Raw genomic sequence first — 23,927 nt, forward strand, 5'->3', positions numbered from 1 at the left:
TGATTGAGCAACAAGAGGCTCTCCTTGAAGCTCTAAAAAATGTGGTAAAGGGGAATGAGAAGTCGATGGATGCTACTCAGCTCAGCATCATCATTGCTCGCTTCAACCCTCCCACATATGACGGGGTAGGTGAACCAAAGCTACTCGAGAAGTGGCACCGTGAGATCGAAGCTCTCATGGAAATGGTTAAGTGCCCCGAAGACATGATCGTCGAGCAGGTAGTGTACTACCTAAGAGGTGAAGCTGCAGTTTGGTGGCAAAACGTCAAGGAAGATGCTAGAGCTTTTTACCAGGCTGAAGGAGCTATTCCTTGGTCTGGGTTGAAGAGTGCTATGAGGGAGCAGTTTATACCGGAGCATATCCGACACAAGATGAGATCCGACTTTGATTCCTTTACCATGACTGAGGAGATGACAGTCACGGACTACTATCATCGGTTCCTGGAGCTATCTCATTACGTTGAGGACATGCAGCTAGGACAGAGAGGTTTGGCTCTCCGTTTTGAGAAGGGTTTACCTGCTAAGATCGTGAGTCGTATGCCAGCCGGGGTTGCTACTGACCTCAAGGAAGGGTATCTGAGAGCGGGTCAAGCTGAGAGAATGGTAGATCTCTTAAGAGAGATCGATGAGAGGACTGCTGCGGAAAAGAGGAAGGCTGACAGTGGAAGCAACAGTCAGTCGGCCAACAAGAAAGGGAACTTCAACCATGCCAAGGCTTTTTCTGGTGGAGCTGGTTTCTCGGGAGGATCTCGTGGCTGGGGAAAGAATGGAGGTCAGAGTGTGAGTGACAACTCCAACCTTACATGCTTCAACTGTGGTGGGATAGGCCACAAAAGACGGGAATACACGAGCTACAAGCCCGGCACTTGTTCAGGAGCTCGGCCAGGGAACTTTTCTCAGGGGCCAACTCAGATTTTTGCTAGTAACCGACCGGGAGGTTCATGGGGCAACAGAGGTGGACAAGGCAACCGGGCGGTTACAACCGCGGTGGTAGTGGATCATATCAGCGCCAGAACAACAGCACCACCCAGGATTCGGCAGCCAAGCCAAGTACCTCTAATGCTTCAGTTCAGGGTGGAGGACAGAAAAACAGTGGGAAGTTTTTCATGATGGACAAGCAGGAAGCACAGGATGATGCTCATGTAGTAACCGGTACCTTTCTTGTTCATAACGTACCGTCCTTTGTTTTGTTTGATTCGGGGGCTACACACTCTTTTGTGTCTAAGAGTCATGTTGTGTCTATGGGTTTGGGAAAGTTTGAGGTTGTTAAAGATGACGTGTTCATACCTTCGGGAGAGTCTGTGTCATGTCTCAAGTTGTAAAAGGGAGTATCTATGGTAGTTGGAGGGGTAGATTTACCAGTAGACCTGTTAGAGTTTCCTATGGATGGGTTCGAGGTGATTGTCGGGATGGATTGGCTGGGTAAGTATGATGCCAGGATAGATTGTCGGCAAAAGAGAGTGTCCTTAAAGGGTCCCAAGGGTGTTAGGGTGTCCATAGAGGGTTTGTGGTAAAGCCTAAGTGTAGGTTCATAGCTGTGATGACTTTAAAATCATGTTTGAGGAAGAAGTGTCCCTTGATTCTCTGTCATGTGAGAGACCACCGAGTAGAGCCGCCGACAGCTTCTGAGATATATGTGGTGCGAGAGTTCGAAGACGTTTTTCCTGAGGAGATACCGAGTTTGCCTCCCAATAGGGATGTTGATTTCAGCGTGGAGATTAAACCAGGAACAGGTCCTATATCTAAAGCACCTTACCGTATGGCACCTAAAGAGTTGGCAGAGTTGAAAAAGCAGATACATGAGTTGCTAGGCAAGGGTTATATCAGGCCTAGTGTGTCACCGTGGGGAGCCCCAGTTCTTTTTGTAAAGAAGAAAGATGGGAGTATGAGACTGTGCATTGATTACAGAGAGCTCAATCGTGTCACAGTGAAGAACAAGTATCCGTTGCCTCTGATTGATGACCTGTTTGATCAGCTAAGTGGAGCAGGTGTGTTTTCCAAGATTTATTTGAGGTCAGGATATCACCAGTTGAGGATAGCAGATCAGGATATTCCTAAGACAGTGTTCCGATTTCGATATGGTCATTACGAGTACGTGGTGATGCCTTTTGGGTTGACCAATGCACCAGCAGCTTTTATGTATTTAATTAATCAGATCTTTACACCGTTCTTGGATAGGTTTGTGGTTGTTTTCATCGACGATATCTTAGTCTATTCTAAGACTAAGGAAGAGCATGAGGAGCACTTGAGGATAGTCTTGCAGACTTTGAGAGAGAATCAACTATATGCCAAGCTATCTAACTGCGAGTTCTGATTAGAGGAGGTGGCTTTTCTAGGCCATGTGATTGAGGCCGTAAACAAGTGGGAATCGCCGAAGAACATTGCTGAGATTCGGAGTTTCTTAGGCCTTGCTGGCTACTACAGGAGATTCGTGAAAGATTTCTCTACCATAGCGTGGCCTATGACATCTTTGATGAGGAAGGAAGTCAGATTTGATTGGGATGACATCTTTGATGAGTAATACTGACCCCGTTGTTGTTTGTGGAATCTGCGGTGATCCATTCGGGGATGGTGAGCAGGCTTGACAGGTATTGCTAGTGATGAGCTTGGGGACAGTCATGGGAGTATTGTCATCACCAGTCATAGTATCACCGTCTGAGTCTTAGTTGATTTCTTTTATTGTTAGACATTGGAGTTGTATTTAGTTGAATCAGTTTTTGGATTTGGTTGATGTAAACTTTATACTTTACAGTACTTTAATAAATGTGCTCAGTTCAGACGCTTTTGATATGTACTAACCTCGGGAAACCGAGATGGTAACACACTTTCATGGTAGGGTGGTCCTGGTAAGGCACCTTGGTATGAGGGGGTGTTACACTATCTTCCCTCAAGATCCCGATCATAATGCTCTTCGTCAAGAGCATCTTTTGCATAATGCTTGTTATATCAATCAAGGGTCATATCTCTTTGCACGGGCTAAAGTCAGGAATTCATCAGCGTCTTGTTACTATTCCATTACCTGTTCTTTATGGGCTTCAAATGAAGAAGAAGATCCTTATATTGGTCTTAATTTTGCTTTGTCTCATAACCACAAATCTCAGTTTTAAATGCTTAGAATGACGAAAATTGGCATTTGACGCTCTGAGAACAATGAAGTTCGTCATAATACCAACCATCTCAAGCCATATAGAGATCATGTCCAATTTTTTCTTTATCATCGACGGAAAGATCTTCCCCTCATATGTGAGCATGTGATACATGGTAAAAAAATCCCGATTCATTATCGTTCATCTGCTTTGTTTTTCATTCAAAATTAACATCAACAATTTTGAATGTAAAAACGACAATCCCTTCTATTGCTATTGTCCTTGTTTCCAAAAAGTCACATAAGCAATCAACCTACCACATGCACAAACAATAACTCGGTTAAATTAGCACTAAAGAGGACATAACAGATTATATCCCAAGATAACGACCACGAAGTGACTATAAAATACAATAACTGAGTTTCAATAATAGAATAATTCGGTTAAAGTAATACAATAACTGTTATTAAACAGATTATAAACTAACACAACAAAACAAGCAGTACAAGATAAAATAACTGAGTTTGAATAATACAATGACTCGATTAAAGTAATACAATAATCGAGATGTAATGCAACATTAAAAATCCCTATATTACAATAACATCATCAATATATTACAATAACGAATAATTTTAACAAACAGATTATCTTCATTGCAACAAAAGCACAATTAAATCACCAGAAACCAGAGAGAACAACATCAAAATTCAAAATCAGGTACAAAAACGCAAAATACAATTACGAAACCCTAGAATTATGCGAAAACAATAGAAAATGTAATTTAAAAACAAAAACACGTCAAATTGAACTACATAATGAAAACGATTGAATAATTTGAAGAATAGACGCACAAAAGACTAGAAATTCAAGCAAAGAAAAATAAAAATGAAGTTCAAAAATAAAAATAAAAAATAGTATAATAAGAGGAAACGATTACCTGATTGCAAAAACTGAAGATAAAGACGAAGTATATCTACTGAGCGCGAAGAACAAGCACGAAATCGCTCTGAAAACGGAGAGAAATTGAAGATGAAGAGCATGAAATAATTGAAATTGATTATCTGACGGAGGTTTTTTTGTTCTGGCTTTTTAGAGGGAGAAGCACGAGAGAGAGAGAGAGAGAGAGAGAGAGAGAGAGAGAGAGAGAGAGAGAGAGAGAGAGAGAGAGAGAGAGAGAGATTTTTCTAATAATGAGGGAGATTTAGAGAAAAGTGGGTTTTTATAGCTTGAGTAAGTTTTAATCTCAGCCATTCATCTTAGATTAGATAAATGGTCAAGATTTAAAGGGGTAACTCACCAAACATGACCGGACTCATAAGATTCCTCTAAATATGGACCATTGATCTAATATAAGATGAATGTCTGAGATTAAATCTTACTCAAGCTATAAAAACTCACTTTTCTCTCAATCTCCCTCATTATTAGAAAAATTACTCTCTCTCTCCTCCTTCTCCCTCTAAAAGCCCAGAACAAAAAAACCTGCGATAATGAATTTCAATTGTTTCGTAACCTTCATCTTCAATTTCTCTCCGTTTTCGGAGCAATTTCGTGCTTGTTCTTCGCGCTCAGTAGATCTACTTCGTCTTTATCTTCAGTTTTTGTAATCAGGTAATCATTTCCTCTTATTATACTAATTTTTGTTTATTTTTGAACTTCAATTTATTTTTCTTTGCTTGAATTTCTAGTCTTTTGTGTGTCTATTCTTCAATTTTTTCAGTCGTTTTCATTATGTAGTTCAATTTGCCGTGTTTTTGTTGTTAAATTACATTTTCTATTGTTTTCGCATAATTCTAGGGTTTCGTAACTGTGTTTTGCGTTTTTGTACCTGATTTTGAATTTTGATGTTTTTTTTATGGTTTTTGGTGATCTCCTTGTGCTTTTGTTCCAATGAAGATAATGAGTTGTTGTTGTTGTTGCATTACATCTCGATTATTGTATTACTTTAATCGAGTTATTGTATTATTCAAACTCAGTTATTTTATCTAGTACTTCTTGTGTTGTTGTGTTTGTGTATAATCTATTTAATAACAGTTATTGTATTACTTTAACCGAATTATTCTATTATTGAAACTCAGTTATTGTATTTTATAGTTACTTCTTGTTCGTTGTCTTGGGATATAATCTGTTATGTCCTCTTTCAGTGCTAATTTCTGTTGGGAAATGTGTCCTCAACAATAGTGCGATCACATGATTTAAATATCATTATTAAATCTCATATTGAAGAATACAATTGGGAGGTAATTTTGTTACTGTCAACTGGTCAACATATATCGGTAATGATTGGCTGACTAGAGTTTGACATTACTGTCGTGTGACGGTGGTGATCAGTTGACCCCCTAGGTCATACCTAAAGGGCAATACACTTAATTGATTATTTAATTAATCGTATAACGTTACGAGTTGATTAAATTACTTGAAAATTGACGGACGATTTTGGAAGTAAAATTTACGTATCATATTGAAATATGATTAAATGAGATACGGTCTGAGTAATCGAATTGTTTCATTACTCGGATGAAATTATTGTTTAAGGAAACAATCGGAATTGAATGAATTTTTGTAAATGCGATTTATAAATTGGTAAAAATATTTCGGCACAAGTAATTATGAAATTACTAAATCGATTTTTGTATGTGACGTATTTTTATTAATACGTTGATTTTTAATATGTTAAAAATACATTACAAATTATGTTACATGTTACATGTTACATATTGAGAAATTGACAAAAATAATATGGACACCATATTATGATATGTACCGAAATTATGGGGTATTAGATTAACATTGTGTTGATTAATTTATTAAGTAAACATAATGATTATCTACTAGTCTAGCCATGCAAGCCTATGAACATTGTTAAGAGCAACAACTTCATGCATTGGCTCACCCCAAAAGCCCCCCTACCACCCGGTTTTTGAGAAGAGGAAACCATGATGGTTTTCTCATATTTTTACCTAATAATATACAAAATGTTTTGTATAATATTCATTCACTTGTTCATCCAAAATTTAGAGTTTTAGAGAGACAAAAATCCTCTCTTCTTCTTCCTCCCATAAAACCGAAAATATTAAGAGTACATAATATTTTTGGGTCTATTTTCTACTAAGATTAATATTATACTAGTACTTATAATATTAATTAGATTAAGTGTTAAGCCTTGGGTATAAAGCTTGGGGAGAGATCTTATATTTAGATCTTGTTCATCCATAAGGGAAAGCTCAAGATCAAAAGAGAAAGGTGATCTCTTTTGTGCCCTTAAATCCGAAATCAACAATGTAAGGATATGATTTCTCTTCTTTTATATTATTGTTTGCATGCATAAAATCCGTTTTAATTTTATGACAAATTATTTTAGACATATAAGAGTATGTTAATATGTATATGAATCTACATTTCCTTCAATTGGTATCAGAGCCAGGTTGTTTGCATGCAAATTGGTTAAAAGTTTTTCCGAGTTATATGAATAACAAATAAAACTTGTAAAATTTGTGTTATTATGATATATCACGAAATTATTACATGCATGTTAATATTTCTGGTCCTAAAATGTTTTAGGATATTTTGGTTATTTTTTCGGATTTTTATTGTTCATATTTTACAATAATGGCATTTAAATGTGATTTTATGAGTAAAAATGTCATTTTTGGTCGAAAATTAGCTATACTTCGAATTTTAAGTTGATTTTTGGATATGTTGTCACATATATTATTTTGAGATATCCTGTAAATTTTCATAATTTTTGGACTTGTTATGCTCGAAAAATGAATTTCTCATTATTAAATTCGGATTTAAGTGAAAAATAGGTTAATATGAGTTAAATTTCGAATCTGGTCATAGAAAATTAATATGTTGTCACATGCAATTTTACAAGATGTGTGTAAAATAATTGGCTATAAAGAAGTCTTTTTGCATGATTTATGAATTTTTGAAGAAAAATGGCATAAATAGTGACATTATTAGTGAAAATTAATAAAAACATAATCTATGACTTAAGAAAAACGTCTAATGTTGCATTTTATTATATTTTTCAGATCTAAAATTGAAAAGTTAATGAAAATAATTTTTCCATGTTTTTATGATTATTTTATTAAAATCGATAAACCGCAACATTGTTTTTCCGGAAAATTTTCGAAATTTTTAACCTAAGATTTTGAACATTATGAGTGTCATGGAATTTTTTCCAGAATGTTCATGAATTTAAATTTTGAATTTTGAATTTATTTGAAATTTTTGGATTTATTTGAAGTCTAATAGCTTATTTTTGTAATTTTTGGTCCATTAATGAACAATTTTGTAAATAAAAGTTAATTATGGTCAAATTATTAGTGAAGACTATATTTTGAGTCCTAAGAGGTTAGGGTAATTAACTTATGCATAAATATGAGTTTATGTATTTTTGTGATTATAAAATGTTGAAATCACGCAAATCCGTAAAAACCGAGTAATATACGATATTGGCTAATTAAAGGCGATTTAGCATAAAATTGAGCATGTTCTTACATATTATAATGCTGCATTTTCTTTATGATTGTCATAATTTCAATTTATGTAATTTTGAATTATGTAATTTTACTTAGTATGGCCTTAGATTTTAATTGGTATTTCCGAAATGTATGGGAATATCGATTCGGTTGTAATTTTTATTGTGATCTCGTATCACCGTTTTGTAATTTAATAGATTTATTTTATTTTAGTTACAAATTTATAATAGGAAATTATGTAATTTATTATGTAATTTTATTCATTCCGGAGTTCCAAAAGACGGATTTCTTCAAGAATGGCGATACATAAAGACGGTGTTACCTCGAGATGCGTGCCACAACCGAAGTTCAAGGGACCAATGGAGTTGGTTTCCGAATATGTAATAGTTAAATAGTTTTCTATTTTAGGAAGGCCATACTAGGATTTATTTATCTTTATGCTTGCATTTTATTTTATGTCACATGCATCGCTAAATCGCCATAACTAAACATGCATCCTTTTTATCGAGTTTATCGACTGTGTCAAATATAATTATCGTAGTTCACCGCTTTAGTTCACTTAAAACGTGATAGATAATAATTTGACATGACCTCTCGCTAAAACAATCAATTGAGACATAGCCTTACCAAATAGTAGAAACCATGAAAACCTATTTCGCGAGGGAGTGCACTCGGCCACACCGGGTTACAAACCTTGTTACGTAGAGGAAGTGGGTGATAAATGTTTATCCACCGAATTCATGTTAATGAGGGGTATTTCGGCACACCGTGCCCTAAATTGATATGGGTTTGGATTATGGACACATTTATTCGAAATTTGGGTTGTACTCAACGAAAGTATTCACGACGATTTCCGGATGTGTTTCGGGCTAGAGATGAATATTAATGTAAACATCATCGACCAAGAATTCTAAAAGTAGAATCGATTAAAAAGTTAATCCACCGAGTTATGTTACTAAAGGGTAATTCGGCACACCGTGCCCTAAGTTAATATGAATTTAGGTCTTGGAATCATTTATTATAGTTGGGTAGAGGTCACTATATAAATGTTCATATCTTGTTTATTTGCAAGTATGATTTAAAAAGACAAATGTTAATATTTCCTTTCCTCCATATTTGTAGTTTTTACAATGAATCCAACAAATGCTACCGCACCAATAACTATTGAGTCATATCACCATGTTCTTGACGACGTATGCTCCAACAATAATTTCGATACAACTAGAGAACTTCATTTCGGGATAGGTTCGGATGGAAACCTTAATTTCATCACCACTTCTAAACCACTCACTACTACTAGACCTCGTGTGAGTCCGTCTCAGGAAGACTACCTCATACGATCTATAGGATCTTTGTCTCTGGAAGATAAAGATGCCAAAGCTAGTGGGAGCTCTAGCAATCAAGTTCTTGCATCAAAGGGTAAGAGGTTCAAGAAGAAAGGAAAGAAAGTCAAAAACTTCAAGCAAGTTAATGATGAGTGCCATTATTGCTATGGCATGGGACATTGACTTAGGAATTGCCCTATGTATTTGCGAAATATAAGGGAAGGACTCATTACTCCAAAAGGTACAATTCCTAAAGAAATTTATGTTATTGATATAAATTATACTTCCACTACGACATGGGTACTAGATACCGGTTGTGGTTCTCACCTTTGTAATCATTTACAGGGTTTAAGAGATGTGGAGAGGCTTAGCAAGGGAGATGTGGATCTACGCCTTGGAAATGGAGCTCGGGTAGCGGCCGAATCCAAGGGAACTTATGTTTTAGCTTTGCCGAACGGATTTGAGTTGTATTTGCATAATTGTTTTTATGTACCTACACTCTCTAAAAACATTATTTCAATCGCCATGCTAGACGTGGACGGTTTTTGTTTTGTCATTAAGAACAATCGTTGCTCTATTTCTAGGAATGATTTGGTTATTGGCCAAGCTACTTCCATCAATGGCATTTACATTTTAGAGATCTCAAATCCAATTAATGATATTTATAACATACAATCAAAGAAACTCAAAACAAGTGACCCAAGTGAAGCGTTCATTTGGCATTGTCGATTAGGTCACATAAACGAGAATCGCATCAAAAGATTAATTTCGACTAATGTGATTACACCATTTGATTATCAATCATATGGTACATGCGAATATTGCCTACTTGGCAAGATGACTCGTAATCCTTTTAGTGGTAAAGGGACACGAGCTAGTGAACTATTGGGACTCATACACACCGATGTATGTGGACCAATGAGTATCACCGCTCGTGGTAATTATGACTACTTTATAACCTTCACCGATGACTTAAGTAGATATGGGTATATCTATTTAATGAAACATAAGAGTGAAGCATTTGAGAAATTCAAGGAATTTCAAAACGAAGTAGAGAACCAATTGAACAAAAGGATTAAGGCACTACGATCCGATCGTGGTGGAGAATACCTTAGCCTTGAATTTGATTCACACTTGAAAGGTTGTGGGATTATATCACAACTTACTCCACCCGGAACACCGCAACTCAATGGTGTTGCCGAAAGGAGGAATCGAACCTTACTTGATATGGTTCGATCCATGATGAGTCAAACCGAGTTACCGAACTCGTTTTGGGGATTTGCAATTCAAACCGCAATAAAATCTTTGAACGTGAGTCCAACCAAAGCAACTGAAAAGACTCCATATGAGATATGGAAAGAAAAGGTTCCAAATCTATCCCACATGAAGATTTGGGGATGTGATGCTTACGTCAAAACTAAGAACGACAACAAGCTTGCCCCAAGATCCGAAAAATGCATTTTTGTAGGATATCCCATGGCCTCACGAGGCTATTACTTCTATAAGCCTCAAGAGAACAAAGTATTTGTGTCTCGCGATGTTGTCTTCCTAGAAAGTGATTTTATTTCTAGGAGACAGAGTGGGAGAAATTTTGAACTTGATGAAGTTCAAGAGCCACAAACCGAAATAGAGGCGCAAGAAGAAGTTCCTTCGTCATCTAACACGGTTGTTCCTACTCCTCTTAGAAGAACGGGCCGAGTTATTCGCCATCCTGATCGATATGTGGGACTTATCGAAGAAGATGGAACGCTCGATGTGTTGCTTATGGAAAGTGACGAGCCCGCCACCTACAAGGCCGCAATCTCTAGTCCTAATTCCACCTTATGGCTTGAAGCCATGAAGTCCGAAATGGATTCTATGCTTGAAAACCAAGTTTGGGACTTGGTAGATTTGCCTAAAGGGGCAAGACCCCTCCAATGCAAATGGATATTCAAGGTCAAAAATGGCATAGAAGGACATGACGATGTCTATAAAGCTAGGCTAGTGGCAAAAGGATTTACCCAAGTCCAAGGTCTCCATTATGATGAGACCTTCGCCCCCGTAGCCATGCTAAGATCCATACGGATTTTGTTAGCGATCGCCGCATTTCATGATTATGAAATTTGGCAAATGGATGTCAAAACCGCTTTTCTAAATGGGCATTTAGAAGAGGAGGTGTACATGATACAACCCGAAGGTTTTGTTGATTCTAAAAATCCTAACAAAGTGTGCAAACTTAAGATATCCATTTATGGTCTTAAGCAAGCATCAAGAAGTTGGAATCATCGATTCAATGATGTGATAAAGGAAAATGGTTTCACTCGAAATGTTGAGGAACCATGTTTATACATGAAATTTAGTGGGAGCAATGTTGTGTTCCTAATCTTGTATGTCGATGACATACTACTCATTGGAAATGATATTCCAGTGTTGTCTTCGGTTAAGAATTGGTTAGGTAACCACTTCCAAATGAAGGATTTAGGAGAGGCACAACGCATATTAGGTATCCGGATCTATAGAGATAGATCCAAGAGGATATTGGCACTAAGTCAAGAGTCTTATGTTGATAAGATTCTTGACGATTCAAAGCATGGACAAATCCAAAAGGGGTTTGGTACCTATGGTAACCGGAACGATATTGAGCAAGACTCAATGTCCCTCCGAACCCCATGATGTTGAACGCATGAAGTTGATCCCTTACGCTTCCGCTGTTGGATCAATCATGTATGCCATGATATGCACACGTCCTGATGTCTCGTATGCCTTGAGCATGACGAGTAGATATCAAGGAAATCCAGGTGAGAGTCACTGGATTGTCAAGAAGATCCTTAAGTACTTGAGAAGAACTAAGGACTCTATCCTTGTGTTTGGAGGAGACACTGAGTTGCGTGTTACAGGATACACGGACTCAAGTTTTCAAACAGATAGAGATGACATGAAATCACAAGCTGGTTTTGTTTTCATGCTCAATGGTGGTGCCGTAAGTTGGAGAAGCTTCAAGGAAGTCTGAATCGCGGATTCGACAACGGAGGTGAGTACATAGCAAAGCATCGAAGGCGCCAAGGAAGCTATGTGGATCAAGCAATTCACGGAAGGACTAAAAGTAGTACCTACCGCTAATGATCCCATCACTCTCTATTGTGAGAATAGTGGGACGATCTTCCAAGCTAAGGAGCCGAAGTCTAGTAATAGATCTAGACATGTACTTAGAAAATATCATGTAATAAGAGATTTCATTGAAAGAAAGGAAATTGCGATTTGTAAGGTTGGGACGGATGACAACATAGCCGATCCGCTCACCAAGCCTTTATCGCAGGCTAAGTATGATGGACATGTTACGTCCATGGGACTTAAACGTGTACCAAACTTTTGTTAAATTTTGAAATGAAATAAAAGTGTTGTTTTTGTTCATGTTCATAATCACATTTGTCTTTTATCTTTAATTTATACTTTGTTACATCCAAACGGGTTGTAGAGACAATTGAACCCCGTTAAAGTGAACTCGGATTAACATAGTATTTGCCCATAGTCACTTGTATGAGGTGACGTCTCGAAGTGACTAGAGTGTGAGGCGATTGATGGCAAGTTCAAGTGCCATAGAGTCATATGAGATGACTAGTCGATCACATAGGCAGACTGTTAGGAACATTTTGTCGGGCCTTATGACCGCTTATAGAGTTCTGGCAAATTTATATAGCCTGGTCGTGGCGAGAGCTACTATAGTATTCGAATGAGTCGATTCTTTTGACTAAAGACTATTCTCCTAAGATGGCACAGTTTCAGATTAACTTTGATTTGTGTTACTACGACCTTCGTAAATGGGGTCAAATGGGCATATTTTGGGTTATGATGGCTGTGGCTAGTCGAAGGGAATGAGTGCGATAGGAATTGTCCACCCCTAGTCAGGGTTATAACAATATCTCGGGGCCACTCGAGGAGTAATGAATTGGAAATGCGTGGCCACGCTCGGAAGGTATCCAGAGTGGATAAATCCGGTCAATCGTTATTCTCCGGATCGAGGAAACCACTCTCGATATGATCACTTGCAAGTACGACCTGAAAGACACCTTGCATTGAGTGGGAGATAGTAATAGGACAAGAGAATTGGTGACGCACACTTGTCGAGGACAAGTGGGAGATTGTTGGGAAATGTGTCCTCAACAATAGTGCAATCACATGATTTAAATATCATTATTAAATCTCATATTGAAGAATACAATTGGGAGGTAATTTTGTTACTGTCAACTGGTCAACATATATCGGTAATGATTGGCTGACTAGAGTTTGACATTACTGTCGTGTGACGGTGGTGATCAGTTGACCCCCTAGGTCATACCTAAAGGGCAATACACTTAATTGATTATTTAATTAATCGTATAACGTTACGAGTTGATTAAATTACTTGAAAATTGACGGACGATTTTGGAAGTAAAATTTACGTATCATATTGAAATATGATTAAATGAGATACGGTCTGAGTAATCGAATTGTTTCATTACTCGGATGAAATTATTGTTTAAGGAAACAATCGGAATTGAATGAATTTTTGTAAATGCGATTTATAAATTGGTAAAAATATTTTGGCACAAGTAATTATGAAATTACTAAATCGATTTTTGTATGTGACGTATTTTTATTAATACGTTGATTTTTAATATGTTAAAAATACATTACAAATTATGTTACATGTTACATGTTACATATTGAGAAATTGACAAAAATAATATGGACACCATATTATGATATGTACCGAAATTATGGGGTATTAGATTAACATTGTGTTGATTAATTTATTAAGTAAACATAATGATTATCTACTAGTCTAGCCATGCAGGCCTATGAACATTGTTAAGAGCAACAACTTCATGCATTGGCTCACCCAAAAGCCCCCTACCACCCGGTTTTTGAGAAGAGGAAACCATGATGGTTTTCTCATATTTTTACCTAATAATATACAAAATGTTTTGTATAATATTCATTCACTTGTTCATCCAAAATTTAGAGTTTTAGAGAGACAAAAATCCTCTCTTCTTCTTCCTCCCATAAAACCGAAAATATTAAGAGTACATAATATTTTTGGGTCTATTTTCTACTAAGATTAATATTATACTAGTACTTATAATATTAATTAGATTAAGTGTTAAGCCTTGGGTATAAAGCTTGGGGAGAGATCTTATATTTAGATCTTGTTCATCCATAAGGGAAAGCTCAAGATCAAAAGAGAAAGGTGATCTCTTTTGTGCCCTTAAATCCGAAATCAACAATGTAAGGATATGATTTCTCTTCTTTTATATTATTGTTTGCATGCATAAAATCCGTTTTAATTTTATGACAAATTATTTTAGACATATAAGAGTATGTTAATATGTATATGAATCTACATTTCCTTCAATTTCACCGAGTGATTGTTTGTGCATGTGGTAGGTTGATTTCTTATGTGAGTTTTTGGAAACAAGGAAAACAGCAAAAGAAGGAATTGTCGTTTCTACAATCAAAATTGTTGATGTTAATTTTGCATGAAAAACAAAGCAGCTGAACGATAATAAATCGGGATTTTTTTACCATGTATCACATGCTCACATATGAGGGGAAGATCTTTCCATTGATGATAAAGCGGAAATTGGACAGGATCTCTATATGGCTTGAGATGGTTGGTATTATGATGAACTTCATTGTTCTCAGAGCGTCAACTGTCAATTATCGCCATTATAAGCATATACAACTGAGATTTGTGGTTCTGAGATAAAGCAAAATTAAGACCAATATGAGGATCTTCTTCCTCATTTGAAGCCCGTAATGGAATAGCAGCAGGACGCTGATGACTTCCAGACTTCAACCCGTGCAAAGAGATATGTCCCTAATTGATTGACATAACAAGCAGTATGCAAAAGATGCTCCTGACGGAGAGCATTATGATCGGGATCTTGAGGGAAGTTAGAATATGATTCGGTATCCGTAGCTGATGAAGAGGACACCTTAAAATTAGAAGAAGATCAGAGACACTTTTTTTTTACTTCTCTTTGAGATAGCCAGTTATTGTAATGTGTTAGTTCAGTTATTTCAATGCATTAGTTGGATTATTGTATTTCATTTTGCGTAGTTACTCTATTCTACAAACTATGCTTTTATTTCTCTAAAATTTCCAGTTATTTTATAGCGTTTTTATGGTTATTTCAATACTTATAAGTGGTTATTGTATTTCAGTTGCATGGTTATTTTCAACTTACGCTCTTTTTTGTCTTTATTTATTTTAGTGAGCTTCATCTCAATATAATAACACGATTTACTCATTATAATAACTGAGTTTCTACATACAATAACTACAAATACAAGAGTTTTATATTACAAGATAGAATTTGAATATATTTGAGTTTCATCTCAATACAATAACACGATGTATTGTTTGAGATGCTTAGATGTACTGATGAAGATGCATAGTTTGTTTGAGATGCTTAAGTGTAATGTGACGGAGACAAAATAGTTATATAATGAAAGCAAGTCATTTTTTTAAAAGTTGTTATAATGAAATGACCACTTACTCAATTAAACAAGATGAAAACAAACAATCGATAGAAAGTTGACTATATTTGAGTTTCATCTCCATACAATAACATGAGTTACTCATTACAATATCTGAGTTTTTACATTACAATAACTACAAATACCAGTGTTTTACATTCCAAAAATTGAGTTTCTACATTACAATAACTGAGTTTCTACATTACAATAACTGTAAATATCAGAGAACATTGTTCTCAATAAACAATTGAGTTAACTATTAAATGACCAAGTATATACATCAATTATTCCACTGAACGTCTACTGTCCATGTTCATCGTGATTCAACCTGTAAATCACAAAAAATAATGAATTATTTCATTGAATATTATATACATCCATGAAGTAACTCGAAGATACAATAACTGTGTTTTAATAATACAATAATTGCATTAAAGTAATACAATAATCGAGATGTAATGTTACAACAACTGCATTTTGTAAGAACATCATATAGAATAACTCGGTAAATATATTACAACTACTGGATTATAAAATAACTATAAATCGTAAGTGATATTCATACCTTGGTTTTCTAGTTTTTTTTATTGATGATTATGATAATAAATCATCAATCAATTGATCGTTTCAATTAAATAATCGAAATTGTGAATGAATTTCCTGTAATCTATGGAGTTACAAAAAAACTGAGAAGAATTTGATGAATTTGACGATGAATTTGGAAGATTTCGGACGATTTGGACCTATTTTTTTGAAATTGTGAACGAGTTTGGTGTAATTGATTGGAATTACAAAAAAAATGGGGAAGAACTGATGAAATTTTTGATGAATTTGGACGATTTTGACTGATTTTTTAACGTTTTTTGTTTGTTATGAAAATAAAGCAATTGGTTTGTAAAGAGAGAGAAAGTAGGGATTGGTAGAGAAATAGTGTGCAGGGATTGTTTGTGTGATATATGATTGTGAGCAATTAATTTTGTTAGATCAATTGTTTATATACGCGGGGGTAACTCACGAAAAGTGGCAAACTCACCGGATCTTAACTATATATATATATATATATATATATATATATATATATATATATATATATATATAGAAATAGGATCATATGAGTTAGGTCATTCTTGGTGAGTTACCCCTCTAAATCTGGACCATTGATCTAAGCTAAGATAGATGGCTGAGATTTAATCTTATTTCCTACATATAACAAGCTGATTACGACACTCCCTTCCACTCTTTTATCATTTTTTCCTATTTTATTCTCTCTCTCCTCCCATTTTCCCTCTCTATCTTGCTCTCCCTCTTTTCCCAGTATACTACACATTTCTCATCTCGTTCTCTTTCCTTTTTCTCCATGGTTTTTCAATCCCTTCATTATTTCATCAATTTCTTCATTAATTTTTATATTTCAACTCAACCTTATCTCAGTAGATCAAACTCTTTATAAAATCGCAGAAACGGTATGATCTCTCTATAATTGTATTCCTTATATCTACCTTTAACATATTCGATATTGCAGTTACTTACATATGTTTTGATTCATTTAATTGTTACGAATCAATTTAGGTCAGTTTCGATTTTCACTTCAATGATTGATTGGGAGTAGTTCATAGATGAATAAATTAGGAGTTCATATGTAATATGATTGATTTGCAGTAGTTCATAGCCTTCTGATTGATTAGGAGTATTTCATACTTATTAATTTGCTTCCTTTTTATTGATTTTAGTGTACATACTAGTTCGTCGTTGTGAATTAATAGTATTTTTTTTCTTAGATGAATCTTTTTCATACACTATTAGAATGAAATGTCTTTGCCCATAGATGTAAAAAAACGCAACGCTAATATTATAGTAAAGACAAATAGGATTGTGCTACTTTGTCGTCTATTAGCTCAAAAGGTAGAGCATTGTGCTAATTGCATAAGGTGTGGGTTCGAATCCCACATAGACGAATTAACATAAGTTGTTAATGTGTTACCACCAGTTATTTTATAGAGCAATAGTAGTTATTTTATAGCGCAATCATAGTTATTGTATATTGTAGCGCTAGTGATTCTATATAGAACTAACATGACTGATTATTTAATGTTTTATCATTGGTAGTTATTTTATAGAGTAATCGAAGTTATTCTATAGAGTAATAGTAGTTATTGTATATTGTAGCACTAGTTATTCTAAGAAGAACTAACATGACCAATTAATTTTATAATGTGTTACCAACAGTTATTTTATAGAGCAATAGTAGTTATTTTATAGAGCAGTTATAGTTATTTTATATTGTAGCGCTAGTTATTCAGTATAGAACTAACATGACTGATTATTTAATGTTGTATAATTGGTGGTTATTTTATAGAGTAATCGAAATTATTCTATAGAGTAATAGTAGTTATTGTATATTGTAACACTAGTTATTCTAAGAAGAACCCTCATCAATAGGCAAAACATGGTTCTCGCCGGGAAGAAATATTGGTGGAAGAAGGGTGAAAACAACGACAAGACACAGTTCTCGATGGAAAATTACTTTTAGACGTAGTACAGGAGATAAATATATGTAATATTTGTGATGTTACTATTGTTAGATAAATTATTGGGTTATTTAATGAGAATACTCTGAACTATTACACCCCATCTCAAAATACTACGTGCTTTAAATTAACTACGGATACTATCAACTAATGCACCCCCTCCCATTTAGCAGAATTGCCCTCTTTTTTTACCTAGTGTAGTAGGTAATATGTTTAGCAGGGCCCACCGTTTTATTTTTAAGAACTTTATCTTCCTCATCTTACATTTCCATATGATACCTGCATTTTTTTTTTTTTTTACTTTTGGATTTATAAATTGTATATCTCCACTCTCTCCTTTTTTTTAATCTCTCCTTAAAATTTATTTGGTTATGTTTCTCAGAATTGCTTGGCCATATCATCAACTGACTTTTGTACTGAGTTGTTACTTGTTACTCATCATTGGACTTGATTTTTTTCATCAAATTAAATATCTCAATTATTTTGATATTCATTATGTTCATTCAACAGCAGCAGTTTGTATGTGGGTTAGACTTTGGGGTAGCCGGGTAGGTAAGCACCTTGTACAGACGCATAATCAGCAAATGGGTTAGAGTTAGATTTGTTAAAATACAATCTCTAAAATCACCGCCCAAATCTGAACTCTCTCAATAAATAACACATCAACGAAGCATATTTGAAGACGAGGATGTGGAAGAACACTGCAATTGAAAAACAATAACTTAGGAAAAATGCAATTTAAAAAATTAAATACAATAACAGTATTAATTAATTAAGGGCGAAACTGATTTACCCTTTTTATTGTGGAATTAATTGAGGGTGAAAATGATGAATGCTAATGAAGGGTCAACAATTGCGATGAAGATCAAGAGGTACAAGGAGGGAAGAAGAAAAGGTAGAAAAGGTAATAATTAAAGGTCAAAGACAAGTAAAGATAAAAAAAAAATGAAAAACCAAATTTTAAATAAGGGCAACCGGTGGTACAGGTAGCCTTTCCACCTGTTTCATTATGGGGGAATGGGTGCATTAGTTGATAGTATTCATAGTTAATTCAAAGTATGAAGTATTTTGAGAATATGTGCAATAGTTTAGAGTATTCACATTAAATAACCCTAAATTATTTGAAATTCTTAGATGTAATGATGATGCATGGATATAATTTGTTAGAGATGTTTAAGTGTAATGTGTTGGAAACAAAATAGTTATATAATGAAAGTAAATGATTTTTTTAATCTTGTTTAAATGATTATTTCATTTTTCAAATTTTGCTATTGCATTAACCAATCTCAATGATTAATTGAATGAAAATGACTAGTTATTCAATTAAACAAGATGAAATCAAACAAAAGATAGAACACTGAATATATTTGAGTTTCATCTCAATACAATAACACGTTTTATTCATTACAATAACTGATTTTCTACATTACAATAATTACAAATATCAGAGTTTTTACATTACAATAACTGAGTTTCTACATTACAATAACTACAAATATCCGAGTTTTTACATTACAATAACTGAGTTTTTACATTACAATAAGTAGAAATAGCATAGTTTATACATTACAATAAACCGAGTTTCTACATTACAATAACTGAAAATACCAGAGAACATTATTCTCAGTAAACAACTGAGTTAACTATAAAATAATTAAATTTCTTCATTAAAATTACCAAGTATATATTCCATTGAATGTCAATTATCCGCGTCTATCGTGATTCCACCTGCAAATCACCCAAAAGCATAATATAACTTACCAGAACACCCAAGAAGCAACTACAATATACAATAACCATGTTTTAATAATAATACAATAAACAGATTAAAGTAATACAATAATCGAGATGTAATGTTACGACAACTAACGAGTGAACAAGAAATTTGAATATATTTGAGTGTCATCTCAATACAATAACACAATTTATTCATTACAATAACTGACTTTCTACATTATAATAACTACAAATACCAGAGTTTCTACATTACAATAGCTACAAATAGCAGAGTTTATACATTACAATAACTCAGTTTCTACATTACAATAACTGTAAATATCAAAAAATATTATTCTTACTAAACAACCGAGTTAACTATGAAATAACTACATTTCTTCATTAAAATGACTAAGTATATACATCAATTTTTCCATTGAACGTCAGTTATCCGCGTCTATCGTGATTCGACCTACAAATCACCAAAAAGCAGAATATTACTTACGTAACACCCTTAAAGTAACTATGAGATACAATATCTGATCTTTAATAATAGAATAACTGGGTTTAAGTAATACAATAATCGAGATGTAATGTTACAACAACTAACGAGTGAACGGGAAATTTGAATATATTTGAGTTTCATCTCAATACAATAACACAATTTATTCATTACAATAACTGCGTTTCTACATTACAATAACTACAAATACCAGAGTTTCTACACTACAATAACTGAGTTTGTACATTACAATAACTGAGTTTGTACATTACAATAACTGCCTTTCTGCATTTAAATAACCACGTTTTTTACTACAACAATTGAGTTACTAAATTCAACTAGACATTTTAACAAACAGTTGGTGTGCTAATCTAGGTTACCAACAAATTTTCAAGATTATGATAATAAATCATCAATCAAATGTCAACGGTATGATAAACAAGCATACTAATGGAGTATAAATTGAAATAACTCGCAAAATAACATATATTGACTTATATAATCTACGCTTACCTTTGTTTTGTCGATTCGCGCTAAGGTTTCTGCAAATTTTGGGCAAAAATTGACGATTGATGCGTGTATAAATCAAATAGAACGAAAATAATGAATTAATTTGTGTTTTCGACTTGAATTACTCCAATTTTTGTGATGATTTGATTTAATAATGTTATTAAATTGAAGAAATTGGGAAAAGGAGAAAGAAAGAATGGAAAAAATAGGGTAGAAAAAAGAAGAAGATGAAGAATACTGGCAACGTCATATTTAGGTAGACTAGGATAATTTTTTTGGTCTAATCTCAGCCCTTGATCTTGTTAGATCCAATGGTATATAAATGCGGGGGTAACTCACGAAAAGTGGCAAACTCACCGGATCTTGCCTATATATATATATATATATATATATATATATATATATATATATATATATATATATATATATAGTAAAGTTCTTATAAGTCCCTCATATGTTTTGAGTCCCTAAGTCTTCACTATAGCCCTTGGATCATCCAATATGGATGGTGGAAATTAAAACCAAAAAGCACCATTAACACTAATTTTTCACTCTCTCTCCTACACATTTTAATTAATCACTAACAACATAATTAAACACTAATTCACTATATATATTTTCCACTCACTCACTTCTCTCTCATCTCACACATTTCACTACTCTTCTCTCTCAAAACCCCAAGAAATAAAAAACCCAAGAAAAAAAACCCAAAAACCCAAAAACCAAACAAATAAAAAAACCAAAATATCCAAGTAAATCATTTACTCATCTATTTCTCATTCACCACATACCACCACCCACCCGACACCACCACCGTCGCCATCCCCACCACCACCGCCGCTGCCGCCACCGCCGACGACTTTTTTTTTTACTTTTTTTTTTTTAAAAAAAATAATATTTAGATGATGTTTTTATTTTTTTTGTTGTTTTTTTTTCGCAAATATCGTTTTGCTATACAATCTTGTTTTAAATTTGTGAGTTTCTTTTATTTTGATCTTAGATCTACTACAATAGATCAAGTATTATTTTCATTGACCCGTTTTTTTTTTTCAATTTTGATGTTTTGGTCTTTTTTTTATATTTGTTTGATTTTAGTACTAAATCTATTAATTATGAAATCTCATTGTTTTTTTTTTCACTAGATCTTTGATTTGTTTTACCATTTTTCAGATTTGATTTTTTAAATCTCATTTTTTTACTTTTTTCTTGTTGATATCACTTTTTACCGTTAAAATTACACTTTTTTCGGTTAAAATCACAGATTTTTTAACGTTAAAATTACACTTTTTTCCTGTTAAAATTACACCTTTTAACGTTAAAATTACACTTTTTTCCGTTAAAATTACACTTTCTTCATTGACCCGTTTTTTTCATTGATCTACTAAAATAGATCTACTAAAATAGATCAAAAATTATTTTCATTGACCCGTTTTTTTTTTCATTTGCGTTTTTTTTTTATTATTTTTTTTTCAATTTTGATGTTTTGGTCTTTTTTTATATTTGTTATTTTTCAAATTTTCATATAAAAATGACTTAAAATGATCATAGTTACATCGTCATGGACTAAAATTACAACCACAATAAACTAAAGTTACACTTTTATGAACTGAAATTACACTTTTGTGGACTAAAATTACACTTTGTATACTAAAGTTACACATAAGAGGAATAAAGTTACGTATTTGTGGACTAACATTACACTTTTGTGGACTAAAGTTACACTTCCGTGGACTAAAGTTACACTTCCGTGGACTAAAATTACACTTTTATGGACAAAAATTACACGTTTGTGGACTAACATTACACTTTTATGGACTAAAATTACACTTTTGTGGACTACAATTACTCTTTTGTGAACTAAAATTACACTTTTATAGACTAAAATTACACCATCAATGAACTAAAGTTACACTTTTATGAACTAAAATTACACTTCCGGGACTAAAATTACTCTTTTGTGGACTAAAATTACACTTTTATGGACTAAAATTACACATTTGTAAACTAAATTACACTCATAAAATGATAAAAGATATACACTATCAATTTACTAAAGTTACATTTTAGTGGACAATGATTGAAATTGCACAATATTAATGACTCAAAATAAATAAATAGTGTAACTAGTGTATTACACCCAAATTCTATAAATAGTGTATTTTCAGACCAAAATTTTATTTTTAGTCCAAATTTAGTCGTAAATAATGTATGTTTAGTCCAAATTTAGTCGTAAATAGTGTATTTTTAGTCCAAATTTCATATTTTCAGTCCAAAATTGTTTAATTTTAGTCCAAATTGTATAACTTTAGTCCAAGTTTGTGTAACTTTAATCCAAATTGTGTAAATTATTAATAACTCTATTAGTCAGTCCAAATTGTCCAAATTGTGCAACTTTAGTCCAATGAAAATGTAACTTTAGTCCATTGAGAATGTAATTTTAGTCCGTTGAGCGTGAAACTTTAGTAATTGAGAGGGTAACCTTAGTAGAGAAAAGTGTAATTTTAGCTAACAAAAGTGTAATTGTAACAGACAAAAGTGTAATTTTAATAGACAAAAGTGTAATTTTAGCTAACAAAAGTGTAATTGTATTGTAACAGAAAAAAGTGTAATTTTAACAGACAAAAGTGTAATTTTAAGCGACAAAAGTGTCATTTTAGCTAACAAAAGTGTAATTGTAAATTTGTAACAGACAAAAGTGTAATTTTAGCTAAAAAAAGTGTAATTTTAACAAACAAAAGTATAATTTTAACAGAAAAAAAAAAGTAACTTTAATAATCTAGAGAAGTGTAATTTTAACAGGAAAAAGTGTAATTTAAAGAGAAAAAAGTGTAATTTTAACAGAAAAAAGTGTAATTTTAAGAAGAAAAAGTGTAACTTTAATAGATCCTGAAATCACACAATACCAAGACAAAATTTTAAATACGAAAATTGAAAAATACATATAACAAGACGGATATTAACAAAGCGATATTTGTAAAATATAAAACAAGACAATATAATAATAAGACGAGATTTAAAATACCAAATCTAAAAAAAACCGAAATAAGAAATACAAGAAAATATATGAAAAAACCAACTACCAAAATCTTAAATATAAAAAAATTTGAAAAAAAATAAACAAAAAAACCAAGAACCCTCATTCCCAAATCTGAAAAAAAAAAGAAACAAAAACAACCAACAACTAAAAAAAATACTCAAAATTTGTAAATAAAAAAAAAACCAAGAACCCCATCCCGAATCTGAAAAAAAAAGAAACAAAAAAACCAACAACTAAAA

General features: G+C 33.3%; 1 long non-coding RNA gene across 1 annotated transcript; it reads right to left on the minus strand.

Moving 5' to 3' along the window:
- Positions 1–15,460: 15,460 nt before the first annotated feature.
- On the minus strand, positions 15,461–16,346 carry LOC141633271 (uncharacterized). Its single transcript, XR_012538065.1, has 2 exons — positions 15,961–16,346; positions 15,461–15,723 (listed from the first exon to the last, which is right to left on the minus strand). It is a non-coding gene; the product is annotated as an uncharacterized LOC141633271 (long non-coding RNA).
- Positions 16,347–23,927: the final 7,581 nt, after the last annotated feature.

The sequence above is a fragment of the Silene latifolia genome, chromosome Y (genome assembly GCF_048544455.1).
Source record: "Silene latifolia isolate original U9 population chromosome Y, ASM4854445v1, whole genome shotgun sequence".
NCBI classification, from domain to species: Eukaryota; Viridiplantae; Streptophyta; class Magnoliopsida; order Caryophyllales; family Caryophyllaceae; genus Silene; species Silene latifolia.